Source organism: Chionomys nivalis, chromosome 4 (genome assembly GCF_950005125.1).
Source record: "Chionomys nivalis chromosome 4, mChiNiv1.1, whole genome shotgun sequence".
In the NCBI taxonomy this organism is placed as follows: Eukaryota; Metazoa; Chordata; class Mammalia; order Rodentia; family Cricetidae; genus Chionomys; species Chionomys nivalis.
The window spans coordinates 19,649,818-19,674,791 of record NC_080089.1 but is presented as its reverse complement, the minus strand read 5'-3'; the positions used below and the strand labels follow the sequence as shown (position 1 = coordinate 19,674,791).

Genomic DNA, 24,974 nt, shown 5'->3' with positions numbered 1-24,974 from the left:
ATCTACAGTCTAATTCAAGAAGGGACTCTCTGCTCTCTTCCTTCTTCCGGGATTTAGCTAGTATCTAGGTAGTCTGGATCAGATTGAGACCTAATAAAAGAGTTTAGAATAGAGTAATAGTTACAAACACACTCACGGAAGCAACCACAATCGCTGAGTTCTTAGTTATGGGTCTATGTGCTGGGTGTTTTTAATATTTTGAGCTGGGATTTCACAATGTACCTAAGGCTAGCTGGAACTCATGATGTCCCCCACACTTAGCTTAATTTTTCTGTATCAGTTGGCCATGTGCTATGATGTGAGCTGCCACGTTTAAGCAAGTTTTCTTCCTTTTTTTAAAGATCAGAAATTCTGCTTTTTAATTAAATTAGCAATCTGATAAATGTTATTGATTTACATCAGTTCTCACTGGCAGTTAAAGACACAAATTCACTCAGACATCAATAGATGGACTTTTAGTTTATTTTAAATCTGTTTGTATATTAAAGAAAGAAAAAGTCTTCTACAATGCAGCAATGTCCAATAGGCAGGTCTTGTAAATTAAGTGGTTAAATGGAAGATTACAAGAGATTACATTCAGAAAAGTAGTATGTATGTCAGTACTTGGCATCTTTATTAGAAGAAACAGTGAGAGTCACTAGCTAATGCATACATCTTTCATTGTATCATAACAGGTGGTTTTGTACCAAAACTGTCACTTTCAATTTAGGAAATGGTAGTTCAGGAAGATGCTTTCTCCTTTAACTTTTTAAGAGAATTTCTTTCTGGTCTTAACAAAATTATATAGCACTTGGGGATAAAGATACACCCCAGCAAGCCTGCACTGGAGGCCAAGATGGAGAAGACCTCTACAGCCACCATGACCTTGCCCTTGGTGCTATGGTATGCAGGAAGAAAGGAAACCCAGACACTAAAGAATATCAGCATGCTGAATGTCAGCAACTTGGCTTCATTGAATGTGTCAGGGAGATTCCTAGCCAAGAAAGCCACAATGAAGCTCCCTAATGCAAGGGTGCCATGGTATCCCAAGACACAATGAAATACAATCATTGAGCCCTTGCTACATACAATGATGATGTGGCTTTGTTCACTCTTGGCATCAATTTCAATAAACGGAGGAGAAACTCCCAGCCAAATTGCACAGAGAATGATTTGGATGAGGGTACAGATGACAATGATGAAATTGGATGCCCTTGGAATCAGGTAGTACCTCATCCTTCTTCCAGGGGTTGTGAATTTGAAAGCCAGAAGCACAGTCACTGTTTTGGCCAACACAGTAGAAACAGCCACACTGAATACTACTCCAAATGTGATCTGCTGCAGGATGCACTTAGGTGCATTGGGATGACCAATAAAGAGCAAGGGACACAGGAAACAAAAGATGAGTGAGACAAGCAAGGTATAGCTGAGATTCCGGTTATTGGCCTTTACAAGTGGAGTGTCATGGTGCTTTATGAAGATTCCAAGAACCACAAATGTGAACGCAGTGAAGCACAAGGCCATTAAGGTCAGAGCCATCCCCAAGGGGTCTTCATAGGTCAGAGAGCTCACAGTTTTGTCAATGCAATGGATGTGTTCTGCATTGGCATACTGGTCCTCTGGACACTTTACACACTGATCCACATCTGATGGAGAAAAAAAAACTAAGATTAGTGAATCTTGAGCATTTTTCTTGACAAGACATTTCATTTATGAGTGTTGGAATTAGCATTGCAATATCTGGACTTGTGCTGAGGATGACATTAAAAGATAATGCTGCAAAACAATACTTCCATTTCACAATACTCATTCATTATTTTTAATGGAATGAATCCAAACAATTACTACTTTGTCTATTAAATGTGTGTTAATGTCATCATTTGTCACATTATAAGGAAAGATTTTTTAGTAGAAAGACAGGAGATAGGGAATGAGGGAGAAGGGAACAGAACAAAGGGTAAAGGAGTGGATATATGGGCCAAGAAGACAAAGCTTTCTCTGATACAGTAGAAATAGGTATCACCTGTGGGAAAATGGCAATTTATAAAGGTAAAGGGGTTACCCCATTTTAGGATGAAGTGTTAAATTGGATTATCAGGATAATTAGGACATTCATGAGGGATTTTTGCTAGCTTGACCTCACTTTTGATATCTGGACAATGATAGTCAATTTCAGGTGGAGGAAGTGGGTGATTAAGGCAAAAGATCTTGGTGGCTAGCTTTGGGAATGTAATTGTCTTAGGTTTTATATTGCTTTGAAAAGAAATGATGACCATGGCAACTCTTTTAAAGAAAAACATTTAATTGGGTGTCTTATAGTCAGAAGTTTAGTCCATTATCATCATTTTGGGATATCGTTGTATGCAGATTAACCTGCGATTGTAGAAGGGTCTTTGAATTCTGTTTTTATCCATTGGCAACAGGAAGTAAACAGACTCACTGTGTGTTTCTTGAGCATGTATGAACCCTCATACTCTGCTGCCACAGTGAAACACTTCATCCAATATGACCATATCTTCTCCAAAAAGACCAAATATCCTAATAGGTTCACTCCTCATGATGTCATGGGGGCAAATTTTATTCAAGCTACCATAGTAATCTAATGGTTTTTAGCAAGGCAAATGGAATGTGAGAGAAGGACAGAGTTTTTTAGAGATATATCTAACACGCTTGGGATGGCTACAGTACTGTCAGAATCACTAATTTGTATGTGTTTACATGTAAAGTCTCAAAAGAGATGGTGAAAATGAGGTCAGTTGGGTTTATATGGGTTAAGAAGGAGGGGGAAATGAGAAAGGAAGATTATGTAAATATAATTTTGATGTTGGAAAATGCAAACATAATGAAATAAATTAAAAAGTGTATGCCCTTAGCTGTGTCCTCATCTGATAGTAAGGATGCTCTACTCCTCAGTATTGTTGATAACAAGCAGCAACATGGCAGTTCCCATAGGTGGCAAGCAGTTGAGAGACCTGCCCATGAGTAGTAAGCAGTTGAAAGATCTGCCTCCAGGCTGCATTCCCACTCCTGGTGTGAAACAATGGTCTATATTCAGTCAATTATATTTTAAATAAACACTGATTGGCCAGTAGCCAGGCAGGAAGTATAGGTGGGACAACCAGACAGGAAGTAGAGGCAGGTCAATGAGAACAGAATAATTCTGGGAAGAAAAAGTCCATTCCTCTGCAGTCCTGGCCCAGCCACAGGCAGCAAACAGGCACCTGAATATCCTCTCCATGGCCAGTAATCCCTGGTAACCTTAGAAGACTACATAGGTACAAGTGCAAACTCAGCAGTTGAAAGATCATGTCTACAAGTCATACTAGATGGAAGAACAGACTACTTAGGCACTGCCATTACTCACACCTGTTGGAAGAACAAATGAGTAAATGTCAGCACAAGAATACATTCAACAAGTGTAAGAGCAATATGGGGCTGATAATGATCCTTCAACAGTAAGACCTAATACAGCTGAAACACAAGAAAATAGTCTTAATAATAACTTTAGGAAAATGGTAGTTGCTCTGAAAGAGGAAATGAAAAATTCCCTTAAGAAATCAAAAAAAGGACAAAGAAAGTATTGAAAGAAATCAATAAATCCCTTAAAGAAACAAAGAAAGCCAAGAACAAACAGTCAAATAGGCAAAGGAAACACTTCAAGACTTGAAAATTGAAATAGAAACAATAAGCAAAACATAAACTGATGGAATTCAGTAAATGAAAAATATGGCTAAGTGAACAGGAACTACTGATTCAAACATTATGGACAGAATACAAGAGATGAAAGAGACAATCACAGATGTTAAAGATACAATGGAGGAAATAGATTCATAAGTCAAAGGAAATGTTAAATCCAATCAATTCCAATCATAATATATCCAGGAAATCTGTGGCACCATGCAAACACCAACCCTAAGGGTAATCAGGGTAGAAGGAGAAGAATCTCAGCTCAGAGACACAGAAAATATATTTAACAAAATAAAAAAAAATATCCCAACCTAAAGAAGGACATGTGTATGAAGGTACAAGAAGCTTACATAATACCAAATTGGCTAGACCAAAAAACAGTCCTCTCTCCTCATAATAATCAAACACTAAGCCAACAGAATGAAGAAAGTTTTTTTTATGACTTAAATTATTTTATTTTAAAAAAGGAAAATGTGGTTATGGAGATAAAGCTGAGCTGCCTCTTTATCCTACAACCATGAAGAAAGAATTTTAAGAGCTGCAGATGAATAAGGCCAAAAAACATATAAAGGCAGATCTATCAGAATAACACCTGTCTTCTCAAAGGAGACCCTACAAGCTAGAAAGTCCTGGACTGATGTTTTACAGACAATAAGGGACCACAGATGCAAGCTCATAATACTATGCCCAGAAAAATACTTAATCACAATAGACAAGAAAAGCAATGTATTTCAAGACAAAACCAGATTTAAACAATACCTATCCAGAAACCCAGCTCTACAGAAGTGCTATAATAAAAACTCCAACCCAGCCGGGCGGTGGTGGCACACGCATTTAATCCCAGCACTTGGGAGGGAGAGGCAGGCGGATCTCTGTGAGTTCGAGACCAGCCTGGTCCACAAGAGCTAATTCCAGGATAGGCTCCAAAACCACAAAGAAACCCTGTCTCAAAAAACCAAAAAAAAAAAAAAAAAAAAAAAAAAAAAAAAAAAAAACCAACCCATGGAAGCTTGCTAAATCTATGTAAACACAGACAATAGATAACTCACAACAGTAAAATCCAAAAGAAGGGAAACTTAAACACTAAAACCACCAAGGCCAAAAAACCGCCAAGAATTAGTAATTTCTGATCATTAACATTTCATAGTATCAATGGACTCAATTTGCCAATAAAAAGAGATAGGCTAACAGAATGGATATGAAACCAGGATCTCTCCTTCTGTGGCTTACAAGAAACACACCTCAGACCTCATAGACAGACATTACTTCAGAGTAAAAGATTGGGAACAAAATTTCCAATCAAATGAATCTAAGATATAAGCTGGTGTAACTACCCTAATATCTAAAAAAAAATAAACTTCAAAGTAAAATTACTGAAAAGATATGGAGAAGAACATTTTATATTCATCACAGCAAAATCCATCAAGATGAAGACTTAATTCTGAATATCTATTCCCTAAATACAAGAGCACCAACATTTTAAAAGAAACATTACTAAAGCTTAAATCACACATCAGACTCAAATGGACTTATGAGACTACTATGAAATATTTTTACCAAAACACAAAAGAACGTACTTTCTTTCAGCACCTCATGGAACCTTATCTAAAATTGACACATACTTGGTCATAAATAAAATTTCACCAGATACAAAGATATTTGAATAACTCCTTGTATTACATGGAACCAGTATGGGTTAAAGTTAGAGTTCAACAGCAACCCAAACCAAAATAAATGTACAAACTCATGGAAATGCTCACAACTGAACTGAGTAAAGGAAAAAATATAGAAAGAAATTAAAGACATCCTAGCATTTAATGAAATGAATCCACAACATACCCAAACTAATGGGACATTAGGAAAGTATAAGCTAAGAGGAAAGTTCATAGCACTAAGTGCCTACATAAAGAGTTTGGGAAACCTGGTGCTGTGGTGAAGATCCTACTGCAGGGAGATAATGAACTGAGAGCTTTGGCAAGCTGGGAAACCACAACATGTTACACAATAAAAACAGTTACTGTTTGCATGTGACTCCTTTTTTGATGAAGAACTTCCCAGAGTCAGAAACTCAGTGAAGATCCTGTGAGAGTTCATATAATGCAAATATGAAGATGAGCCACATTTGTATTTTGAGATAATAGGATGTTGAGATTCCCAAGCTATGAGATATATGCCATGGAAAGCTGCATACAGGGAGTGGGACTAGCAAAGGAGAGATGTGTATAAAAATTTTCAGGACTGAGCTCCCAAGGTCCAAATGACGAACAGAAGGAGGGAGAACATGAGCAAGGAAGTCAAGACCACGAGGGGGGCACCCACTCACTGAGACGGTGGGGCTGATCTATTGGGAGATCACCAAGGCCAGCTAGACTGGGACTGAAAATGCATGGGATAAAACCTGACTCTGTGAAAATGGTGGACAATGAGGGCTGCTGAGAAGCCAAGGACAATGGCACTGAGTTTTGATCCTACTGCATGTACTGGCTTTGTGGGAGCCTAGCTGGTTTGGATGTTCACCTTCCTAGACCTGGATGGAGGGGGAAGACCTTGGACTGCCCACAGGCCAGGGAACCCTGACTGCTCTTTGGACTGGACAGGGAGGGGGAGAGGAGTGGGGCGTAGGGGCAGGGGGAGGGAAAAGGGAGACGGAGAGGAGGCGGAAATTTTTAATAAAAAAAATTAAAAAAATGTTTGGAAAACTAAAATAAAAATTCAAGAATAGAACTAAGTAAGCTAAGCTTAGTTTATGGTGTCCCAGCCTTGGAAGAGGAATTTATATAGACCAGGGACATTTACAGAAGCAGGACCGAGCCAGCAACCTGGTCTGAGCAGAGCTGAGACAGCAAACTCCAGAGGATCAGGTACAGGGGAGCAACCACTGAGTGAGTGGCCCATTGCTAGAGACCACTGCAGATCTGGGCATGAACCTGGGACCTTCCCGTGAGTAGACATGACTCAGAACCCCTGCAGGTCTGGATGTGAGTCTGGGACCTCTGAAGGAGTAGGCCTGAGCTAGGTCCTCTGTGGGTCCAGGCACACCCAAGTCTGGGATCTCTGAAGGGGTAGATAGAAGCCAGAGACCTTTGCAGGACCAACCCAGAGGCAGTGTCCTTTGCAGAAGCAGATCCAGACTATGAACATTTACATGAACAGGTCTGAGTTGTCAGCTTAAGCCAGAGCAAGCCTGAGACAGCAAAATCCATGGGAGAGGGGCAAACCCAAAAAGGGCTAGTAACCTCCAGGAACACTGAGTGACCAATGGGGTAACTAGATCCATGGTACTGACTGTCCCACAAGGAACAAACATCTGAGCCTTGGATCCACTGGCACCTAGATTAATGAACAGAGTCACAGACAGCCCAAACCATACCATTTAGAATAAAAGGTGAGTAGACAAGGTAAGAACACATTCAACACCACAAAGAAAAATACAACACCAGTAAAATCTAGAGACACTTCAACAGCAAGACTTGATCTACCGAATAAAGATGAAGCAGAAGAAAAGGACCTAAAAATAACTTCAGGAGAATGTTCAGGAGACTCTTAAAGAGGAAATGAGATATTCCTTCAAAAAATGGAGGAAAAGACAGACAAAAATTTAGAAGACATTAGAAAATCCCTCAAGAAAACCAAGAAACAGCAATCAAACATATGTAAGAAACTATTCGAGCCTTAAAAACTGAAATATATACAATTAAAAAAACACAAGCCAGGGGATTCATAGAAACAAAAATCATGAGAAAATGATCAGGAACCACAAATGCAAGCAAAAACAGCAGAATACAAGAAATGGAAGAGAGAATCTCAAGCTCTGAAAATTACAATAGAGGAAATAGACTCATCAGTCAAAGAAAACATTAAATATAATAATAGCTTAACCCATATTATCCAGGAAATATGGGACACCATGAAAATACCAAACCTAAGAATAATAGGTATAGAAGAAGAAGAAGAAGTTCAGCTGAAGAGCAGAGAAAATACATTTAACAAAATCGTGGAAGAAAAGTTCCCCAACTTAAGAAAGATATATAAAGATGCAAAATGTGTACAGAAAACCAAATAGACTGTATCAAAAAATCCCTTTGGCACATCATAATCAGACCACTAAACATACAGAATAAAGAAAGAATATTAAGAGCTGCAAAGGAAAAAGGCCAAGAAAAATATAAAGACAGACCTTTCAAAATCACGCCTGACTTCTCATTGGAGGCAATGAAAGCCTCCAATGTATTATGCAGACATTAAGAGACCATGGCTGCCAGCCCAGACTACTATACCCAGAAAAACTTTCAATCACCATAGAAGAACAAAACAAGATATTCCATGAGAAATCTAGATTTCATCAATACCTAGCCACAAAACCAGCCCTACACAAAGTGTCAGAAGAAAAACTACAACCCAAGGAAGTTGGCTACATCAAAAAAAAGAAAAAAAGAAAAAGAAAAAAAGAAAGAAACCGACAATTGATGATCTAACAGCCAAAAATCCCAAAGTAGGGAAAAACACACAAATTAACATCATCAATAATGAAAACTAAATTAAAGGAGATAGCAATCACTCGTCATTAATTTCCCTTAATATAAATTGACTCAACTCACATTTAAAAGGAAACAGGTTAACAGATTGGATACAAAATAGAATCTATCCATCTACTCTAAACAACAAACATACCTCAAACTCAAAGACAGACATCACCACAGAGTAAAGGGTTGGGGAAAAATTTCATTATATAATGAAAATGCATTTGACAAAATTCAACACCCCTTTATGATAAAGATCTTAGAGAGATTAGGGATATCAAGTTCATTCCTGAATATAGTCAAAGCAATATACAGCAAACCAACAGCTAACATCAAATTGAATGGAGAGATACTCAAAGCCATCCCACCAAAATCAGGAACAAGACAAGCTGTCCACTTTCTCCATACCTCTTCAATACAGTGCTTGAAGTTCTAGCAATAGCAATAATACAGCATAAGGAGATCAAGGGGATTCGAATTGGAAAGAAAGTAGTCAAACTTTTGTTATTTGCAGTTGATGTGATAGTATACATAAAGGACCCCAAAAACTCTACCAAAGAACTCCTACAGCTGATAAACATCTTTAGTAATGTGGCAAGATACAAGATCAACTCCAGAAAATCAGTTGCCCTTCTATACACAAAGAACAAAGAAACAGAGAGGGAAATCAGAGAAACAACACCTTTCATGATAGCCACAAATAGCTTAAAGTACTTTGGAGTAATTCTAACCAAGGAAGTGAAAGAACTATTTGACAAGAACTTTAAGTCTTTGAAGAAAGAAATTGAAGAGGATACCAGAAAATGGAAGGATCTCCCATGCTCTTGGATTGGGAGGATCAACATAGTAAAAATGGCAATTCTCCCAAAAACAATCTATAGACTCAATGCAACCCCCATCACAATCCCAACATAATTCTGTACAGACCTTGAGAGTACAATAATCAACTTTATATGGAAAAACAAAAAACCCAAAATAGTCAAAACAATTCTATACAATAAAAGTACTTCCAAAGGTATTACCATTCCTGACTTCAAACTCTATTACAGAGCTACAGTAATGAAAACAGCTTGGTATTGGAACAAAAACAGAGATGTTGACCAATGGAATTGAATTGAAGACCCAGATATTAATCCACAAACCTATGAACACCTGATTTTCGACAAGGAGCTAAAAGTATACAATAGAAGAAAGAAAGCATCTTTAACAAATGCTGCTGGCATAACTAAATTCAACCTGTAGAAGGATGAAAATAGATCCGTATCTATCACCACGCACAAAGCTCAAGTCCAAATGGATTAAAGACCTCAATATTAATCTGACCACACTGAACCTGATAGAAGAAAAAGTGGGAAGTACTCTACAACACATGGACACAGAAGACCCCTTCCTATGTAGAACCCCTGTAGCACTGACAATAAGAGAAACAATGAATAAATGGGACCTCCTGAAACTGAGAAGCTTCTGTAAAGCAAAGGACACTGTCATTAAGACAAAAAGCTACCTACTGACTGGGAGAACATCTTCAGCAAACCCACAACAGACAAAGGTCTGATTTCCAAAATATATAAAGAACTCAAGAAACTAGACTTTAAAATGCTAATTAACCCAATTAAAAAAATGGGCACTGAACTGAATAGAGAATTCTCAACAGAAGAAGTTCAAATGGCCAAAAGACACTGAAGGTCATGCTCAACCTCCTTAGCAATCAGTGAAATGCAAATCAAAACAACTTTGAGATACCATCTTACACCTTTCAGAATGACTAAAATCAAAAACACCAATGATAGCCTTTGCTGGAGAGAATGTGGAGTAAGGGGAACACTCATCCATTACTGGTGGGAATGGAAACTTGTGCAACCACATTGGAAATCAGTGTGGTGGTTTCTTAGGAAACTGGGAGTCAACCTACCCCAGGACCCAGCAATTCCACTCTTGGGAATATATCCAAGAGATGCCCTATCATATGACAAAAGCATTTGTTCAACTATGTTCATAGCAGCATTATCTGTAATAGCCAGAACCTGGAAACAACCTAGATGTCCCTCAATGGAAGAATTGATAAAGAAAACGTGGAATATATATGCATTAGAGTACTACTCAGCAGTAAAAAGCAATGACATCTTGAATTTTGCATACAAATGGATGGAAAAAGAAAACACTATAGTGAGTGAGGTGACCCAGACCCAAAAAGATGAATATGGTATGTACTAACTCATAAGTGGATTCTAGTAACAATTAAAGGACATCGAGCCTATAATTCATGATCCTAGAGAAGCTAAATAAGAAGGTGAACCCAAAGAAAAGCATATAGTTATCCTCCTGGATATTGGAAGTAGACAAGATTGCCAGGGAAAAATTGGGAGCTTGGTGGTGGTGGGGAGGGTCTAAGGGGAGATTGGGAGAAGTGAGAAGGGGAGGATGGGAAGAGGTTGTGGGAATTGGATGGTTGGGATGGAGGAAGGGTGGATATGGGAGCAGGGAAGTAGATAACTTAATTAAGGGAGCTATTTTAGGATTGGCAAGAGACTTGACTTTAGATTGGTTCCCAGGTGTCCAAGGCGATGTCCCCAGCTTGTTTCTTGGGCATCTGAGGATAGGGTGCCTGAACTGGCCCTACCCTATAGCCACACTGATGAATATCGTTCATATCACTATAGAACCTTCATCTGGCGATGGATGGAGAGACAGAGACCCACATTGGAGCACTGGACTGAACTCGCAAGGTCTAAATGAGGAGCAGAAGGAGGGAGAACATGAGCAAGGAAGTCAGGATGCGAGGCGTGTGCCCACTCACTGAGATGGCGGGGCTAATCTAATGGGAGCCCACCAAGGCCAGCTGGACTGGAATTGGTGGAGCATGTGATCAAACTGGACTCTCTGAACGTTGCTGCAATGAGGGCTGACTGAAAAGCCAAGGACAATGGCACTGGGTTTTGATTCTACTGCATTATTATGTAAGAGTTAGCCAATAAGAAGCTAAACATAATGGACCAAATAGTGATTTAATGAATACAGTATCTGTGTGATTATTTCGAGTCTGGGCATTTGGGTGAACATGCAACCTCCCCCAACAGTCAGAAGATAATTTCTAGGAGTTCATTACCTCTATTTATTACATGGGTCCTGAAGATGAACTCATTAGCTGTAGTAGCAAGGGATTTAATTACTTTGCCATATTATTGGCCATTATTATGATTTAAAGACTTTTATTTTATTACATGGTGTGAGAACCACAGAGAAAAACAATATGTCTGTCATCTGTATATACCCAACACTAAACAAATAATCATTTGACTACGAAGAGCTTGTAGGTGACAACACCATTCAGATAACTGTGACTAAGGTATTTTCATACCAATCTGTTTAAATATGATATTTGTGACATTATTAAGTGAGTTTTATACATAAAATTATTGAATGCAGGACTCCTCATATGTTCTATATCGTATGTCAGTGATTATCAATATTCTCTAGAGTTTAAATCACATTGATCCTTTGAAAAGGGGGTCTCTGGATATTGCTTAAAGTCTTCTGTTTTATATTTAACTGTTTTTGATTTAATTGTACAAATAATTATTCCTCTTTTCATTAACTATACAAAGAACTTCTAAATCGTTTCTAACATCCACATAACAGAGTTCTGTAGTGAGAGACTGATAGAAGAACCTCGCACACCAGAGTTCAGTGGATCTGATGTCCTATTCTGATCTTCATTGATTCTTCTATGTACATGGTCCTTATAACCACATTCCATTAAATCTAACTTAAGAAAGGGATATATTCAATCTGTGCAGCAGATTTTAGCCCTTTGATCATCCCTCTGTATGTTAGAGAGGCTGATCAACATGAAGGGTTTATCTCCACAGTAAATACTCACTTGTCTCATTAGAAATTTCATTTTCTGGGCAGGGACTACAATCAAAACAGCAGGCTGCCATTCCCTCCTGCCTGAACTTTCTGAATCCAGGGCCACAATCAGCACTGCACACAGAGGGTGGCATCTGAGGAAAATTAGACACATGATGATATCAGGAGATCTGCCTATTCATTCCATAACTACTTTAACTTACCTTGATAAAATATCAATAAATTTATTTTATATACACCAAAGAGTGACCATATTTTACTCAGCATATTATAGAATGCCAATTTATGTGAATGTGTAGAAACAATTTAATATAAAATTGATAGCATAACATTGCTGGAAATTTAGGAAGAAGAATGCGTTGTTCACTCTGGACAAATAAACATGACAGAGCATGCGAAGAGTTTTTTCCTACTTAATTTTTGCAATTTGACACAAAGTACATTAAAGAGTTAGAGGGAACCATAACCAAAAGATTCTTTCATTGGATTAACCTGTCATTATAACTTCAAAACATTTTACTCATTGGTATTTGATGTAGAAGTGCCCAGTCTACTGTAGGCAATGCTGTCCCCTAGGCAGGCTGTATGAGAAATCAAGTAGAAGAAGCCAGTAAACAGTGTTTTTTTTTTCAGGATCTGTTCTTTAGTTGCAGTATTCAGATTCTTGCCTTGTCTTCTTTCAACTATAACCCACGAGTCAAACCAGCCCTCCCTTCTCACTTTGCTTATGGTCTGTTTAATCACAGCAATAGCATAGCAAACTAGGACTAATGGAGAAATCTTAAACAAGGAAATACTCCTCAAATCTGAGATAGCACACACGAACTCCACTAAAATCACTCTGCAAAGCATTACATAGTGTAAAAAGACAGATGAATAGGTAGAGCCTGGTGCATTTCTAGTGATGAAGTGCTGAGTTGATGTGCACTGAGCTGGAAGGTGGAATGTTTCCTGAGAATAAAGTGCTTGACAAATGCTGCAGTTACTGCAGAACCTGGATAAAAGTTAAAAATCTTGAGGTTAATTGAATGATTTCTTAAAGTTTAAAATATCTTCAAATCATCAAAAACCTGGTGATAGGGCTCTTTATGCTGCTTCGGAAAGCTGCTAATACTGCAGTCTCACATTGCATGCTCTGTTTCGTGCTGAGTTTAGTGTTGAAACTGCAGTGTCTCCTATGCACAGTCTTTTTCATATTCTCCACAATATAATTAGGGACAAACATTCCTTTGTTTTCTGCCTCCTTGAATGAGGGTTTCACAGTGTAGTGGTGGTAGACCTCACTCCTTCTATAGATTAGGCTGACTTAGATCCCACAAGGATATGCCTCTTCTGCCTCCTGAATGCTGGGGTTAAACATGTATGCTATCAGAGGACACATTTATTCCCTTCTTTTTTGTTTTTTATGGTTGCAATTTCTTTTTATACTTGCTAAGATATTAAAGACTATTTTGAATGACTGTGGAGTACATGTATGTACTAGTCCACTTTTTGCCCATATATTTTGAAGTGTGGTCTCTATATGCATCTTTAGCTGGCTTGGAATTGTTATGTAGGCCAGACTTTCCATAAAAAGACAGGGCTTTGAATGTCTCTGCTTCCCAAGAATTTAGATTAAGATATGTACCTCAACATACAACTGGCCTCACTTAGGATTTTAATGGAAATTCTTGAGTTTCTCTTCTTGTAGGACAATGTTGTCAAATGCTTTGCCACAGAAAACATTTTTAAAGTTATCAGGCTTGAAAATATTAATTAAAAGAAAAACTGATTTTGTCAAGATGTGATCTTTCTTTTGTGCTGTTTTTTTTAAATTTTAACTTTGAATGAATGCTGAAATTGTTATGCGCACCTTCTGCACATATTTGGATGATCCTCTAGTTCTATCCATGAGTTTATTTATCTGCCACATTTACGTAACTGATCTGTATATGTTGAACCAAACTTGTATCTCTGAAATGCAGTCATCTTTACCAAAGGAGCAGATATTTCTGTTGTGTTGTTGAGATTTTGTGTTTTTTATTGTTTCATTTTTTTTTTTTTTTTTTGCAGAATGAGGTTTGATATTTATTTAGTGGGTTATGGAAGGGAAAAGCACAAAAGGGAAAAAACAGAGAGAGAGGAAGAGAGGGGGAAGAAGTGGGTAGAAGGGAGAGACAGAAACTGCCTTTTTGGGAGAGAGATGGAAAGGTCTGTTGTTGAGTTTTTACTCAGGTTTAGTTGAGAATTTTTACATCTATGTCCATCAAAATGTTTAGTCTCTTATTTTTTTTTGTTTTTTGTTTTGTTTATTTATTTATTTATTAAAGATTTCTGTCTCTTCCCCGCCACCGCCTCCCATTTCCCTCCCCCTCCCTCAGTCAAGTCCCCCTCCCTCGTCAGCCCAAAGAGCAATCAGGGTTACATTTCCTCAAAATTCTCCCACCCCATATTTATAGAAGTATTCTCTTCATGTTTGTAAGTGAGGTTTGGTTTTGGAAGTAAAAATGACTGCTGATTTTATTGCCAATCTTGATGTTTGTGTATTTTGACTAGAGAATGGGAAGCTAACAATAAATTGATTTTGAAAATTTTTAGCTAATTATTATTGCTCTTCATATGAATTCCATAATAGTCCATGAGGCTTAATGCCTCAGCCATTCTCCAGTATACCTTGGAATCCCAAAGAAATACCCTTAATGACAGTGATTCTAGTAAAGGGTGTATCCAAGATAAGAGGTGGATTTTCCTAAATGAAATGATCTGGATTAAAGTTGTGTCTTCCCAACTGAAAATCCAGATAAAAAACTTTCCACATTTAAAAGATGTCAATTAATAGCAGGTTCTCTCTCTCTCTCTCTCTGTCTCTCTGTCTCTCTCTTTCTCTCACTCTCTTTCAGTCCTTTAGCTTTCCTTTCTGTATGTCATACTTCTTTTTTCTTTATTTTTTGTTTTGTTTTTAACTACAAGGTTTATCTTTCACCCTGGCTGTCCTGGAATTCAATGTGTAGACCAGGTTGTCCCCCAACTCAGAGATCGACCTGCCTGTGCCTCAAGAGTTCTGTGATTAAAGGCATGCACCACCCCTCCACTTTTTAAGGTTTTTTTTCTATTTCAAAATATGGATGGATAAGAAATGGATCATCCCACTTCACATTAAGCAAAAATTCCTTTCAGTTTTGCTCTGCATATTTGGGTTTCATTAAATTCTAAATACTGTCAACTTGATAAGCAAGAGGAGGCAACACAGTCTTCTTTTATGAAAGATAACTTTGCTGGGTATAGTGTTGAATCTATATTTATTATAGATTATTTATATTGACACTACAGATTATTTATATTATAGATGATTATTTATATTATATGTATTATAGATTATTATTTATATTATAGATTATATTGAATCTATAGTTATGAATCTAACTTCTTCAGTTCTATCACTGATACTGTCCAATTTTCAGAGAGTTCATTAAGGAATCTACTGTAATCCAGGTGGAGAATTACTATGAAATGGACTTCTTTCCTGAAGCCTTCAACTTCTTCTCTTTGTCCTATATATTTTGAATTCAAAGTAAACTATATCAGGGGAAGGTTCTCTTCTGATATAATGTGTTTGGTATTTAAATGCCTCATTTTTATAGATAGCCACATGTCCCACTGTATTCTGGAAAGTCACTGTTACATATTATTGGATATACTGTTGATGCTTATGGTGTATCCTTCTCTTCTGGCAATAGGTTAAAAATTGGATCATTTAATTTTATCCTCTTGGTCTCACACATCTTTTATTTTTTTCTTATTTTTATCTTCATCATAGTTTCAGATCTTTATTTTCAGCCTGGTCTTCGAGTCTTGCCACCCTGTTGTCATCTTAAAGTATTCTGCTAGTGAGATTTTTCACTGATATTTTTAAGTGATTTCATTTGTCTTTCCTTTCCATATTTTAGTTTGAATTTTTTCATTATTTTGTACATTTGGGATGTATCTGTCACTTCCTCACACAGTTCTGTATTGAATGCAAGTTTTTGTGAAATCCTTGCTTTGTTCTGGAGGTTGTTTGACTTTTAATGTCATCTTTTAATTCTTTGTTCAGTACTTCATTGAACACACTCTTGTTAAACCTCTGACTCTAATATTTGGAGTTATGTTGCATGGATGTCTTCATAGTTTCTTCACTTGTTTGTGTATTGAAATTTGCATATCTAGGAGTATAGCCTTGGTTGCATGGTATGTAATCCTCTGGATTCCTGCAGTGGATGTTTTCATAATGCTAAAGTGAGGCTAGCTTACAACACATGTGAAATATCATTGCTGATCTCTGAATGGACATGTAGTTCAGTAGTTAAACCTTCAGATCAAATGTCCTTATCACTGAGAATGACTCCTCATCACTCTGAGAAAGGATATTAACTGTAGATTTCATAATGCCTGAGCAAACTGAGATTTAACTTCAGATAAAGCTTGGAGTCTCTCTTGAAGTTAACTCCTTTAAATTTCTAGCTACTTTGTAGTTTCAGAGTTTGGATTAGATACCTTAAAATCACCTTCATGAGAATTCTTATCTATAACATACATAGAACCCATAGAAGAATATATCATTTATAAATTTTCAAAAGCAAATTTCTTTACTACCAATACCTCCACCCAAAGAGATAAGGAAACGGGATACACACTTGTTTGTTTTAGGTGAACTATGAAAGAATTCATGGGATCAAGAAATGTTCCTCTAGTGAGAAATTTCTTTTACAGTATAAGCTTCAGGGCTAGAGAAATGGCTCAGCTGTCAATAACAATTGCTCTTCATGAACAGATGAAAGATTCATTTATAGTTCACCCTGTGTGGAACCAAGTTGTCTCCAGTTTTATGGAAATCAAAAACATGCATATGCACCACACATTCCAGTACTGCACAGAAACATGCGAAAAACACTCATACCAACAGAAAAGAAAAAGGCAGAAAGGTAAAACAAGATTGCAATTCACAAGGTTTCTAAATGGGTCAAAAAATGTTATGTCAATGCATGGCTAAAGATATTGGCAATTTAGAACCTGTTGGCAAATCACTTAAAGCAAATTATATAATAAAAATGAATGATTGGCATATGTTTACTTTACTCCTCCCTTACCATTAGTCTCAGTCTTTCAGCATCTGTATCAGAGGTGCAGCTGAAAAGAGGAAAACCACTATGTAGTAATTAAAATGGGACCAACAGAATGTTTCTGAATTGCAGGAAATAATATTAAATAGTGGTAACCACCAGTTTGCTATTTATTTTAAAAGCTTGAAACATGTTCTGGTATGATAAAAAATCACAGTATGCATGTATGAAATCCTGAAACAATTCATAAAATGTCACATCAAAAAAGTGAAAAGAAAAACATTTTGTAGGAGGCTAGAAAATGGCTCCTAAAGTGACAATCTATTTTTACTAACTTACATGGAAGCACAAGTGGACCCACGTGACAGTATTACTGCTGTGTAATATAAATCAGCACATTGGGTCAGACGTACCTGTCTGCTTCCTGTGGCCCACTCTATAACGTCTTCATATAAATGGAGCTGTTGATCATGTGGAAAATATGGGCTGAACATTCCTATCTTCACCTTAAGTCCAAGACCATTTGGGAAATTCCAAATCTGGAAAATGTCATACTCTGGCTGCAGTTTTTCTTTCTGGTTCATATTCACTCTGTCCCCAACTGGATTAGTGAATTGGGTCTTCCTAAGTAAGGAGTACAGCTGAAAGACAGTCAGCATTCTTTAGTGAATGTGCCCTTCCTTGAAGTCAGAAAATATATTCTGATTTCATCTTCAATGCAACTTTCTTGAATGTGCCCATGTGAGAATCTCAATGAAAGCAAGTAGATAAATGGAAATATAATAACAGTCCTAAAATTTTATTTTTTTCAGAGGAACTACCAAACATAAGCACAGACATATATGACGACACCAATTGTAAGTATTAAATATTGATAAACACATACACACAGACTCATATTCATACATAGATACATACATAATACAGGCACATACTATATACACATACATACACCTGAAGCCAAGAAAGGATTTGAACATACAGACACACAGAGACAGACTTATGCACTCAGACACAGAGAAAGAGAAACTCACAAAAACATACACAGGTCCATACACATGCTCACAAATTTGTGGATAAATATGCACAAGGATACATACACAGATATAAACACCATGCAGGGAGACATTGGCAGAGACAAATTTATCCTCAAATGCAAAGACAGATATATATACAGAGGAGCAGAAACACAGATATACATATGTACAACACATTCACCAAACACACCCATACACAGTAACACAAATATGCCTAAGTGCAAGCACAACCACAAAAACAGACAAATCGTACACATGGAAACATATAGATACATGCACTGAAAATACACATAGGGAGAGACACATGGAAACACACCCATAGAGAAAGACATTGACAAAAGGCCAATTTATTCCCACTTATACACACAGGTAGATTGGCAGATAGATAGGAACACATATTTAACATCTAAACAGATATACCCAGTAGTACAGAGAAACACACAAACATCCACCCTTACACAAAAAGAACCATCCATTCACACATACGTGAGTTTTCCAGAGCCCAGAGTTGGGGCAGATTCAGTTTAGAATACCTGTGCAAAATATCCCCCTACACTGATTACCACATATCAGACAATTAATGAACAAAAGCTCATCTTTTAATCATGGAGAGGATTAATGAAGAAGACTCCCATGTTTCCAGTATTAGAACTGGGGTGAAGATAGTCAGGTGTTCTATAACAGAATAATTGATTTTCATTGAGAAATTGTGTCTCCCACTCCACAACGTTTGCATTTGAGATTTTCCAAAACTCTAAGTTTAATTACTCAAGAGGAAAACGTGTTCAAAAATCTTTCCAAATGGGGAAATATATCATAACCCACTAGAATGGGATAGCTGAGACCCTAATAAAGACTGATATAGAAAACAATGAATATCATCAAATAGAAATATCACCTTCATGCACTTAGACAGGTGTTCTTCCTGATTGTCCATTGGCTGAAGAAGATTCTCATGGAGAGCATGGGCTATACTATACACAGCATTGTATATGTCATAGCTGTCATCACTAAAAGCCATGTCGAATGTCTGTGATTCCAATGAGCTGTTGGATGAGCAGTTCCTCAGTGTCTTACACATAGAAGCTGAGATTCCACAGTTAAAATTCATCCATTCCAGCCCTGCCAGGTATTCATCTGAGTATTTGAGAGGGTTCTTTGACTGGAAAAAATTTCTAAAACCAGAAATCTCAGCATGGTGGTGTGCAAATGCTAGAGTCCCATGGAACAATTCAGGCAAGAAGTCACTCATACTTGTAGTGACATCGAACTGTGAGGTGGTGACCCATATTTTCTGTATACCTTGAGATGTCCATATTCTAAAGTTGAAAGATAGAGTACTATCTGTTTCACCATAAATGATAATAACATTTGAGGATGACATCAAGATTTGGTTGTAATACACTTTAGCTCTTCTTATGAACAAATGAATGTTGAGCGGAATTATGTTAACAAAGGCAAAGCAGAGTATATTTTTTTCCATCTCTGTTCTCAAATATGAGAGAATTTGGATACCCTGATCATTGTCTGAGATGGTTAGTCCAACCCAATTCCAGCTGAAGTGAAGTATGAGGGAGACCATGGCCAGAGGTAGAGATGTGTCTTCAGGGGCCATTTGATATAGAAAAGGAAATTGTTCACCATCACTCAGAGAAGAATGGAAGGGTCCATAGGTAAGCTGAAAAAACTAGGAAACAGGGAACAGTGTGTGGTAGAATGCACTCCTAAGGACTTGTTAAACCCACTTTTCTGCCAAGAGTTCTAAATCACACCCTTGCCTGTTGCTCTTCCCTTATCTCTATTTCAAAAAGATAAATACAGAAGTCCCCTGAATAGTACCCATGGACTAAACAGTTTGAGATAAGTGTAGGCCAGTCTCCTCCTCACACTTTTCTTAGCCCCTGAGAGTGGCACCAATGGAGACAAGATTTCTTGCCAACCCATGACCACACAAAATCTCACCTGATAAGAATGGAGACTTTGCATGGCTGTTGCATCCATAGAAGATACTACCCAGCTTGGTCCTGAAAGCATAACTATACACGTGTTCCAGTTTTTACAGTGATAATTAGGAAACACACCAGTAGTACCTTTAATAAGTATACTATAATAATAATGAATGCAAGTACGTAATTGTGGCACAGTCTTACACCCACTTGGCAAAATTTCAAATAGTAAAGTCATATTTGGTAAAAGATCAGGGTTCCTGTTGACTTCATCCATAGAAAAAATTAAGGCCAATACAAACTGATAGTTTTCATTTCGTTTTCTGTAAAATGATACTGTGATTAATAGGACAAATACCTACAGAAAATCATGTGCAATGAATACAAAGAGTATTGAATGATATTCCCAACCACACCCAATGTTTGAAATGAATCTTTTGTGCTGTGATGTTCAGATGATATAAGAAGCTGGAAGCTTGAAAAAACTTTAGTATTTCATGAGAGTGCGTCTCCAATGAAAAAAGTTGTGCCATCGTCATCTTTCACAGAGAACCTTGTCCACCTCTGGTTTTTGAGTGCTTGCTCAAAAGGTAAAGATAAGGCCACAGGCTTTGACCAAAGAGTGAACCTGGTCATGATTTTATTTTTAAATGATTGAACAATAAAAACGCACATGATGTGTGAACCATAGAATCTACTGTATTTTCTGTGAAATTAACTGAATAGGCTAAGGCAGTCAAAATGTCTGATGAGAATAAAGTAGTATGGGCAATATTTGGCTCTTCTGCTTACAATTATTTATAATCAGTGGGTGATATACTTAACATATCCCATCCTATCCATCTTCACCTTTTTCTTTTTCTTATCTTTTTCAGTCATAAAATCTTTTTTAAGGTATATTTTTAAATGTATTCAAATACCAGAGTTGTATTTTGTAAAAATGTATGTCTGTATGCATCTGTGTGTATGGACAGTATTAATGCACATTTAGGTCATAAATAATGAATGGATTCCATGGTTTTGAATGATCCTTTGTTGTAGACTAGACTGGCCTTAAAGGTATGGGGCTATACCTGCTCCAGGTCCTGAGTGATGAAATTAAGGGCATGTACTTCTTCCCCAATATTGTTCACCTATTTTATGTTTACAACAGTATGCCATATATTCACTCTGGGCGTATCTGACCAACATAAATTTTCTTCCGGAAAATATCTTTCCAGATATCTTTCCAATTGTATAAGAAGCGGCAGTCCATTCCCGACCGCCCAGCTGCTGGCTAGCTTTACCTGAAATTATTACACAGAAACTGTATTCATTTAAGCATTGCCTGGCCCATTAGTTCTAACCTCTTATTGGCTAGTTCTTATGTGTTGATTCAACCCATTTCTAATAATCTGTATTGTCACTTGACTGTGGCTTAACTGCATGAGTCTAACCATCATCTTTCTGGGAGAGAAAAGGCATGGCGTCTTCCACACTGCCTTCTTCCCAGCATTCTGTTCTTTCACTCTACCCACCTAATTTTCTGCCCTATCAAAAGGCCAAGGCAGTCTTTTTATTTAACCAATGAAAGTAACACACAGACAGAAGACCCTCCTACTCCATCCAATTACAATAACAATGGCAGCCTACTGGGATTTGTATGTCCCAGTATTACATATTTGCAAAATAGAAGACCTTAGTTGTAAAGTGTATGTTAAATATTTATGGAATTTCATGTAATAACAATGGGTAAGTAGTCAGTTGGAAGAGAATAATACCAATCTGTGTTTCTGTATATGGGAAGAATAATTGCTGTTTCTTCCTAACTCATTGTATATAATCTAACCATTAAATATGAAACATACATTATAATTTTGAATAATTCATTCAAGTTAAATACACTTTGCCACTTAGAAATTGTACCACTGTGTTGTTTTATGTATGAAAATAGGTATTTATCTATATTTTTATGAAATAAAAAATTTAGAATATTCTTTATTACCACACAGAAAATATAACATTGAAAATTTCGGTAATTTCAACAGGAATCTGAGATTAGAACTTGGGAAACTCAAACACTAAATCCTTTAATCTAAGTATTAAGAAACATCTATGATTTGAGACAATAAAGTGACCTAGTGGATGAAAGTTCTGTGTTTGAAACCAGCTCTTAACAATTGATAAAATTAAAATATGTATATTTCAAAAGTTGGTAAAACGGGCAGAAATAATTAATAAAGTGACTTACAGAAAAACAAGAAAGGTCAATGTGATATGAGGGTAAGAGAATAAACAACTTAGACATGGAAAGAAAATATACATGCCTCTTAAATAACGGCAGAGGTGAACCTGGTAGGTACCTCCTCTATCCCTGTTATCAGGTAGTGCCAATTCTCAAATGGCACAACTGTCACTAAAGCGAGTGACAGCAGAAGTGAGCAGTCACCATTATTGGTGTCAGCTTCATTTTTCAAAGAATGCAAACCTATCATTTACGTTCTATACATTCTTTCTTTACACTAATGTTTCAGTGAAGAAATGGACTTTGAAATTAAAGGCCAGTGGTTGTGCATGTATATATGTGAACTATCAAGAACAGGAACTCATAGAAAGTTCAGAGTGGACTGATTTCCTACTTCCTGTCTTGATGCATCTTTAAAAGTTTTAGTGTGACCACATGCAGAGCATCTGAGAGAGTAACTGAAAATCTTTGTGAAAGCTCTCCACAGCTAGAAGTACCACAAATGTTAGTTGTCCTAGCATTGGACATAGGACACACACATTGATGGAATGTCCATGAGGAGACTTTATTGCCATTTACTTATACCCAATTAGGATGACATTAATTGAAATAGAATGGGAATTCTTTTGATGAGGCATCACCTGCTACTGTGCTGTGGAAACTGTGAAAAGGCAGGCTATATGTGATGGAAAAAGTATAGAGTCCTTCTTCACACAGCACCCAGTCTGGTAATTTGGAGGGTGTCTGGGAGAAAAATAGAACATTCTCTGGAAATTTAAACATAGAAAAATAACATGTAGTCTCTAAAAGAATGTGGTGTTTTTTATTTGGGTGCAGGTTGGGAGAAGAGGGCAGAATATACAAGGCATTGTTCAGATATTCATCCTCTTGGCCCCTCATGGAATATCTATGATGACATTTACATAGAAAATACAAAGGCACTTACTCTTCATGCAAACGGCCTTCCAAATACTCCACAGCATCTATTCTATTTATTGGGAAAATATAGAAGGTATAATATCTCAATATGTCGTCATAATTCTCTTCATTCTGCTGCATTCTCCAAAAACACCTGGGATGAATGAAACTGGACTCCTGAGGTAAAATGTTCAGGAACAAGAAGAACAAAACCAAAGTAAGCATGTTTGTCTGTTCTAAGCCTGGGCAGTTGAATTATGAACTTCCATGTAGATCAGCACATCCAGTCGGCACTTGGTTATCATCACCTGCTTTTATTTCTGGGTCATATGAGAAGCTACTTATGCATTCACGAATCTTTTCTTTTTGTGTGAGTGCAGTTGTTTCCTTATCCATTGAGAAAACTTTGGCACTCTCTTCCCTGAGGCTCTGCATCTGATTTCCAGAAAACATGTGATGAAATTTGGTTTATAAATAGATACAAGGACAGCTATGCCATCACTCATTTTTGTGAAAATTATGCCCCTGGGAAGATGCCAATTTGAGAAAATTTGTTCCCATGACTACATTATCAATTTGTTTATGTTAACAACTTTAGAAATGATGTCAGTGTATTTTGTTGGATGATCCACAGTGAGACATGCATCATTGGTTCAGTAGGATTCACAAAGTCGGAATTCATGGCTCTGTACTGGGAATTGTTTCACCGAGTCCACGTCAGGGAAAAACAGCTTCATGTTTAGAGCAATTGAGCACCACACAGCACACACAGTGGGGCCTATTCTACTCAAGAGACAGGTTCAAAATATCTAACCAAAGACTATGCTTCCATTGTCTTGAAATCCATTAATCAGGGCTAACCCAGACATTTTCTGAATCCTACTGCGCCAAAACCACCCAGCTCATCATAGAACCACAGTTCATTTCCATGTTGAATGCTGATTTTAAGTATTCAAAAGACTCAGAGAGAAAACCAGACCTCTGTGCCTCACTTCTAATACTACACAAGTCTTATCACTCCTCCTCCCAGCCAATCATTATTAATGAGAAGCCGAGTATTAGATTTCTAAACATGACCTTACTCTCTGGTCCTCTGTTCAAGCAGATCAATACTGTGTTTATACCCATTTCTTCTGGTTTATCTCTGATTTCTTACATTATTTTATTCGTTTTATAATCTAGTAGAGACTGTGAAGAAGTCTTGTTTAGTATATTTGAAGCAAAGAGAAACTGGGAAGTGATGCTGTGTTTATGTGTAAATTCTTTTACCATTTTCCTAGTATTCTATTTAGTTTGCACTTGAAACCTGTAGTGTCAGTGTGAGAGTGTTCTGCTGAGTGCATGCTGGAAAGCATCTTTTAGAGGAAATGTACTACAGAGAAAGTAAGACAAACCTAGGGCAAGTGTTTTGCTGTGGGTGATGACATGACTAATTTAGTATTTGAGATGAGGCAAACAGAACTAGTGTTCTCCTCAGATCTCTTTGTATATTTCAAAATAAACATGGGCTGGGCAGTAGTGGTGAACGCCTTTAATCTCAGTGCTTGGGAGGCAGAGGCAGGCAGATCTCTAGAGTTCGAGGCCAGCCTAGTCTACATGAACTAGTCCCATGACAGGCTCCAAAATTACAGAGAAACCCTGCCTTGAAAAACCAAAAATTAATAAATCAATCAATAAATAAAAATAAAATTAAATGTGTGAAAACTTTATGATCT

General features: G+C 37.2%; 1 pseudogene; it reads right to left on the bottom strand.

Annotated features, from left to right (window-relative positions):
• Window positions 1–705: 705 nt before the first annotated feature.
• Window positions 706–23,484, bottom strand: LOC130872677 (vomeronasal type-2 receptor 116-like; annotated as a pseudogene).
• Between the last annotated feature and the right edge of the window lie 1,490 nt (window positions 23,485–24,974).